This window comes from Aethalodelphis obliquidens, unplaced genomic scaffold (genome assembly GCF_003676395.1).
Source record: "Aethalodelphis obliquidens isolate GAN/ISIS:26980383/991018 unplaced genomic scaffold, ASM367639v1 scaffold13, whole genome shotgun sequence".
NCBI lineage: Eukaryota > Metazoa > Chordata > Mammalia > Artiodactyla > Delphinidae > Aethalodelphis > Aethalodelphis obliquidens.
In genome coordinates, this window is record NW_020837957.1 from 27,114,678 (window position 1) to 27,122,522 (window position 7,845).

A 7,845-nucleotide genomic window follows, 5' to 3' on the forward strand; every position below is an offset into this window, starting at 1 on the left:
AAATTGTAACATGTAACATGTTAAACTTCAGTTACTCCTTTATATCTGAATTCCATGTTTACCAAGCATATACCTGAAATGCCATTCTGTTGTTCTCTCGTTTTTTATTTATAAATTTACCAGAGAGAAAACTAAAATGCCTTAAAAATCAAAAACCCTTAAGCAATATACTATTATCATTCTTTAAAGCAGACTTACTTTTCAGCTTCATCTGTTTTTTCAAAAAACAAGTTATCCAAGGAAAACAAGGAGTCATTTGATTTCAGCATTGTTAAAAACTGGACTTTGTCACAAATCTAAAAAATACACAAAAAATAAGTAGTTTATATTCTATTTACAAAGATGTAGAAACAAAATTTCTGGATCCATAAACTATAATCATTAATTTCCCAAAATAACCACAGATAGCCTTTCAGCAACATCTTTTGTAACTTCCTCCAAAGTGCTAAAATATTCAAATACATTATTCTCTGTTCTCCACTCATTCATACATATTCACATATGTACCCCTCTCTTCATTCTGCACCAATGCTTAAGAGTGTTTTCTTCCATTCTCCACCTGACAAATTCCTACCCATTCTTAATGGCACAGGTCAAACGCCATTTCTTCTTCAAAGTTTTCTCTGAATTACCCAAAAGCAGAATTAATGGCTCCTTTCGGGCTCCTAAAATATTTTGTTCATACCATTATTTTTGAGTTAGGATAGTGCATTTTATTGTGAATGTGTGTGTTTCTAACAATGTACTGTGTACATATGCAGGGATTTCCTTCAAAATCAAGGGATAGAGTAGATTTGCTTCAAAATAAAGAGAGAAATGTTGAGGGTTATTGATGAAACAAGATTGGCAATGAGTTGATAACTGCTAAAGCTACGTAATAGGTACGTGGAGTTCCTCAATGTTTATTTTTATATATGTTTGAATTTATCAAAATAAACAAATTTACTAGTTTAACATATATACGTATGTTTACATTATATTACCTAACATATATATAAATGTTTACATTGCTTTTTAAAAGGATAATTTTTACATCCAAAGATGTTATCTAAATGTAAAGGATAAAAGCATTCAGCACTGGCTACCTGGGAATATAGCAAAAATCTAGGGCTGAGCAAAGCCTCAAATTTAACAGGAGAGAGTAGAATTATTTCTACAGATACATACTTTGTAATTCTTCCCCCTGCACGTCAACACTACAACTCAACTTTTTCTAATTGATGAAACATGATATAAGATTCTATATGACAAAACATGAAATCAGACGCACATACCAAAAAATATAAAATCACATTTCTATTTATTCTGTGATAGTTAATACATTGCAAAGGTTTCCTTAGGATGGAAACTAAAATCTGACACTATATGAGCGCCATCTCGTGGAGAAATCCATATTACCAAGTTAGAGCAGTGTGTGTGTATGTATGTTTGTATGTATGTATGTACCTATTGATTGATTGATTGATTGCTGCACCAGGGAAGTCCAGTCCCTTCAATTTTGAGTCCTCCCTGATGCGATAGTGAAACACGCATGGAAGTATGTGGGGGAAAGAGGAACGCTTCCACATGCACCCCTTGACAAAATGCTACTAACAAGAGGGCTAAATTTGATTACATTAAGGACTGTTCTTACTTTATCAGAATACTGTGGGGTTTTTCATTGGTTTAGTTATTGGGCTTTTCCCCTTTCTACCTGTTTAGCTTAGTTGTCCTCTTCATTTTTCTCAATTTATTAATCGTTTAGTCACCAACAAAAAGAAACAGTAAAGTTGAAACAAATTAGCATGGTTCTACAAATGTCTAAAACAATTTAATTATGTGGACAATAGAAGCCTAGGATAACAGAGTGGGAGGCAGAAGGGAGTCACTCAGAAATTGCTAACTGGAGTCTTTAACAACTTATTTAAGTAAAGAATTTCAGAAGCTGAAAACAATTACCCGATAAAGTATAAATTAAAATGCCAATCATGTTTCTATATTATACAAAAAGTAACAAAATATTCCCTTTCTAGTCTTAGGAAAATTATATAATTTTAAACAACAAAAAGAGTTTTCCAAATTAAAACATTCCAGACCACTTTTATATGGTACCTCAGAATTTAAGTAGAAACTCTTAAGGCTGACACGCACATGTTTGAACTCTTTATTCTAAAAGAAGCTGCAAACAAAACAATAAAACTGCAAATTAAAAATATTTGTTTCCGAAAAAAAAATTTCATAAATTAATCTAAAAACCTCCTATATAAACAGCAAATATTTTCAAGAGAACTTTTGATTTGACTCCTAGTTCTGGCATAAAAGAGAATATAACTTGTTTGGGTCCAGAATAAAAACATTATGTATATATTTTAGTTGTGATGCAGTCCTACGAAAGAAAACCTCCTTTATCTAAAATACTCCATCCTTATACTTTGCATTATTTTTCTTCATAGCACTAATTTATAACTGTTCAGTTGTTTATCTTTCTCCCTGTAGCGGAAGCAGGGACTTTTTACTCATTAATGTATTCCTATAACCCAGAACAGTGCCTGATACATAGCAGATGGTCCATAACAATTCACTGTGGAATAAATACATTAGCAATGTTCAGTTTATAAAAATAATTTTAAATAAAAATAATTTTCCGTCAATTCTGAGGCTTAAAATTTTATCCCCCAATCTTTAATATTCAGTTTAAAAATGTGATTTGTTTTTCTAATTCAGGATTCACGTAATCAAATCATGAAGGTTCTAAAAGACCGTGGGATTCGGCACTTGAATTATGTAAATAAATATATTTTTCTAAACATAGGTCCTACAAGGGACGTTACCATATTTCAATATGAGTTTGTTATTGTAGGAGATGATAGATTTTGGATTAATTAATTTTAAGTTTTAGGTTTAGAGTCAGATTTTCTAAGTTTCCACATTAGACTATTCTTTACAAAGTTCTAGTTTCAGCATGTGGTATAAAATTATGTTTTCCTTTTTTAAGTGCTTGCTTCTGCTTTAACTAATCACTTAAAATACTTAAACTGTTTCTGTAACTACATAATTTGCTGATTGTTGAAATGACCTGCACCTTACGTAATTATTTTAGTGACAATTTAGCATCTTCTTACCTTCTATAATCCTTACTGTATAAGATGTTCAGATCTATTATCTCTTACAATTTTTATTCTCAGAAATATACTTATTTCAAAAGTGCAGAAACCCAGACACGAAATATTGATTTGCCAGAAACCGTTAATCAGTGAAGACTCAGACCAACATTCACTGGAAAAACCAACCATCACAAATGACTGCAGGGAATTTGACTAAGTAAGAGAATGAACGTGGGAACAAATTAATACCCCGAGTCTTGGCCGAGAGGTCCTTACAGTCGGAGCGCCTGATCTCCAGGGGAACCCGGGGCAGGGAAGTTCCAGCAGGAACCGAATCTGGGTCTGAAGAAAAAATACCCCCGTGACGTTCCCTAAATCCGAGAAAGCCCACCCCAGACTCGTGGGCGCAGGGCGGAAGACTTCCGGCCGGGTGAGTGGCCGAGACCCGAGCGCGGGCGCCGGCAGCGGGCCCGCGGGGCTGCAGGTCGCGTTGCTGTGGGCACGCGGCTACACGCGCGCTGGCCACCAGCTCCCGCCCCGGGAGGGAAACACACTTGGAAGTAAACACGTGGGGCTCCAGGAGCTATCAAAGCAAAACAAAAGTGCGCCAGCCGGCCCCTCAAGAGGCGGAGCCGCCTCAGGCCTCGCCCGCCCCTTCTGACGCGAAGGCGGCTGAGGAGCCGCGTGGGCTGGGGTCGCGGTCGGGGTCGCGCCGGCGGTCCTATACCTCGCCGCGCCCGTCCGCTGCCGCCCGACACTCGGCTGGGAAGCTCAACCACTTCCCTACGGACACCCTGACCCCTCTCACCGCGGGGTCTCCGTTCTCCCGTCCCTTCCTCCCTGTGAGACGCAACAGGCCCCAGTCCCCACCTTCCCCAGCTGCCGTCCCAGCTGCCCGCTCTCCCCTCCCCGCCGGCCCTCAGAGCCGAGCGCCTATTCACCGGTCCCCGGAGGACCCCCCCCAGCCTGGCTAAGCCGAGCTCCAAGCAATGGATCGCCAGGGCCCCCAATCTTCCCTCCTCTCCTTTTCCCCAGAAGTTTATAATTCCTTTTTAATATATGCCTCTCAGGATACTGTGGCTTATTCTCATTGAATAGAAATCTTAATCCTTCCCCCAGCTCTTGGTAACTCTACTTTCCCTCCCGAAGAATTTGCTTATCCTAGGTACCTCATATAAGTGAACTCACAGTATTTGTCCTGTGTCTGGTTTACGTCATTTAGCATAAGGTTTGCAAAGTTCATCCATGTTGTCGCAAGTATCAGAGTTTCATTCCTTTTTAAGGCTGTGTATTCCATTTGTATGTATATACCACATTTTGTTTATCCATTCACCCACGGATGAACATTTGTGTTGTTTCCAACCTTTTGGCTATTGTGAATAATGCAGCTATAAAACTTGTAAAAATCTGTTCTGGAACTTGTGGTTACCAGTGGGGGAAGGGTGGAGGGAAGGGATAGTTAGGGAGTTCGGGATTGACATGTACATACTGCTGTATTTTAAATGGATAACCAACAAGGACCTACTGTATAGCACAGGGAGATCTGCTCAATATTATGTAACAACCTAAATGGGAAAAGAATTTGAAAAAGAATAGATGCACATATATGTGTAACTGAATCACTTTGCTGTACACCTGAAATTAACACAACATTGTTAATCAACTATACTCCAATACAAAATAAAAAGGTTTTGTTTGTTTGGTTTTTTTGCAGTACGCCAGCCTCTCACTGTTGTGGCCTCTTCCATTGCGGAGCACAGGCTCCGGACGTGCAGGCTCAGCGGCCATGGCTCACGGGCCTAGCCGCTCCGCGGCATGTAGGATCTTCCCGGACCAGGGCACGAACCCGTGTCCCCTGCGTCGGCAGGCGGACTGTCAACCACTGCGCCACCAGGGAAGCCCCCAAAATAAAAAGTTTAAAAAAAATAAATAAAAAGCATCTGAAGCAGAAAAAAAAAAAATCTGTTCTCAGTCCCTGCGTTCAATTATTTAGATAAATACCTAGGAGTGGAATTGCTGGGTCATATGATAACTCTAATTTTTTGAAAAACAACCAAACTGTCTTCCACAGTTAGTATATCACTTTACAGTCCCACTAATAATGCAGAAGCATTCCAATTTCTCCACTTCCTTGCCAACACTTGTTATTTTCCATCTTTTACAAATTTTAGTCATCCTAGCAGATGTGAAGTGGTATCTCATTTATTATGGTTTCGATTTGCATTTCCCTAAGGACTAACGATGTTGATCATCTTTTCATGTGCTTAATGGTTATTTTAATATCTTTTGGGGAAAATATCTATTCAAGTCCTCTGCCAATTTTTTGTGTTATTTATTATTTTTTATTGATTATTATCTTTTTATTATATATTTTAAAAAATATTCTGGATATTAATCTTTATCAGATATATGATTTACAGATATTTTCTCCCATTTAGTAGGTTTTCTTTTTGCTCTCTTGACAGTATCCTTTGATGCACAAAAGTTTTTAATTTTGGTGAAGTCCAATTTATCTTTTTTCTTTTGTCACCTGTGCTTTTTGTGTCGTATCTATGAAGTCACTGCCAAATTCCAATATCATGAAGATTTACTCCAATGTTTTCCTCTAAGAGATTTACAGTTTTAGCTCTTAAGTTTACATCTTTGATCCATTTTGGGCATGCCATGGACCAACAAGGTGTATTTATTTCAAATAAAGGTGGGGGGTTGTTGTCAAAATATAGTTTCTTGAAAGACTGGAAGAGCTTGAAAGACAAGTAATAGGTATTCATGACACAGGAGGAAGATAGATTTCTGCTGATACAACTGATGCCATAGGTTCTGTCTCATAAGTTCAACATAATCAAAATTTTTCTCTACTTTGTAACCTCCACTCTTTTTAAACTCTGATCAGGAGGAACTGATATTGAAATATTGGTGCTGATGGCTTTAGAGAAGCAGGAACCAAGACATGTTGTAGTTTCAGGACTGTTTTTCTCTGGATGACAGCCAGAAATATGCTGTGTTGTTGTCAGACTTGGAAAAGAAAAGGTAAGCGCATTTGGGAGACTCTGAAAATTGTACAGTTAATATCTGAGAAAGTAAACAGAAAGAAAAGAAATCAAGTCTGGTAGGATGGGATTCTTGGGCGGAAAAAAAATTTAGAGGGTTATACACAATTGTGTGCAGAAGAGTCCAGTGCTATCTATACATTTAGTAGATGCTTAAATAGAAAAAGATGAATGAATGAAAATCAAAGGTTAATTGTTCTTTAGGGAAGGATTTAGTAAGTCTCTATGTAACCAAGAAAATAAAAGACAAATGTTAATTAGAAAGTAATTCCTTGAGTTCCAGCTTCTAAGGAGTATGTTTAATGATGATGCAGAAGAGACTAGTACCCATATTTTGGGAGATCCATTTACTTGTTTTTAGGCAGAAGTTGACTTCTTCAGCCAAAATGAATTTAAAGTATCTTCTGTTCTCCAAAGCCAAAAATGTTGATTTTAATGAGACTGCCAGATAGTGTGCTCCAGTTAGACCCAGACCCCAGCCACAGCTAGCCAGAGTGTATTATTACAAAGAGTATAAGCCTTCCATAGAAATTAGTCGATAAAGACTCAATATTCAATGGCTGTTTTTTGCGTAACTATGTAAGTAGAGTCTAAAATGTAACACAAACCCTGAAGTAAGAAGCAAACATCCCAGAACAGCAGCTTTGGGACAAATAGCAGTACTCCACACTGGAATAGAATTATTTCCTAATTAAAAATTAAAACCAGTTTCTTCAGAATGAGTAAATGGGAGAGGGATAACCAGTGCACATTCTCTATGGGTAGTTGTACTTAGATTTGTGTAACAAATTGAACAAATTTTTCTGCCATTATTATAAAGTCCCAGTGTAAATAGGAATTAACACATTCCTTCAGATGGTTAGTATCTGAAGGAGGTAGGCTTTACCTGACTGTTATACTCAAGATTCTGGCATCCAGTATTTATGTAAGACCATCTTTTTTTTTTTTTTTTTTTTGCGGTACGTGGGCCTCTCACTGTTGTGGCCTCTCCCGTTGCGGAGCACAGGCTCCGGACGCGCAGGCTCAGCGGCCATGGCTCACGGGCCCAGCCGCTCCGCGACATGTGGGATCATCCCGGACTGGGGCACGAACCTGTGTCCCCTGCGTCGGCAGGCGGACTCTCAACCACGTGCCACCAGGGAAGCCCTGTAAGACCATCTTAATGAAACATGGGATATATTACATCTACAAAAAGATTCTTTGAGGGAACTTTTAAAAGCCACTGACAGACATTTTAAAAGATATCTAAATATCAGGGATCAGAGTATAAAACAGATTTTAAGAATAGGCATTTTTTTTATCAAAGACAAAAGAGTAATTGGCAAGATCTCACATGATCAAAGATTAAGTTGTTTATATATTACTTAGAAACAAAATCATTTCTAGAGGTGATATAATTTTGTATCACCATTGTATCATAATTACAAATACAGAGATTTTCAGTGTTACAAGTAACCAGTTAAGATACTAGACAGATTGGAGTACGGACAGAATAACAGAAATAAGAAACACCATGAAGGAACAATAATAATGCATCTGCCTAGAATCCTTCCCAGGAAGGGGGAGAGAGTGGTGAGAGATGTTATTACAGCTGGCAGATAATTACTCATTTGTGATATATATTGAGTTAGAATGCATTTAAGCATGGGTTATCTCATGTTTAAATATGTCAAAGCATTGAGAAAGCACAGGGCATGTAATAGCGTATATTT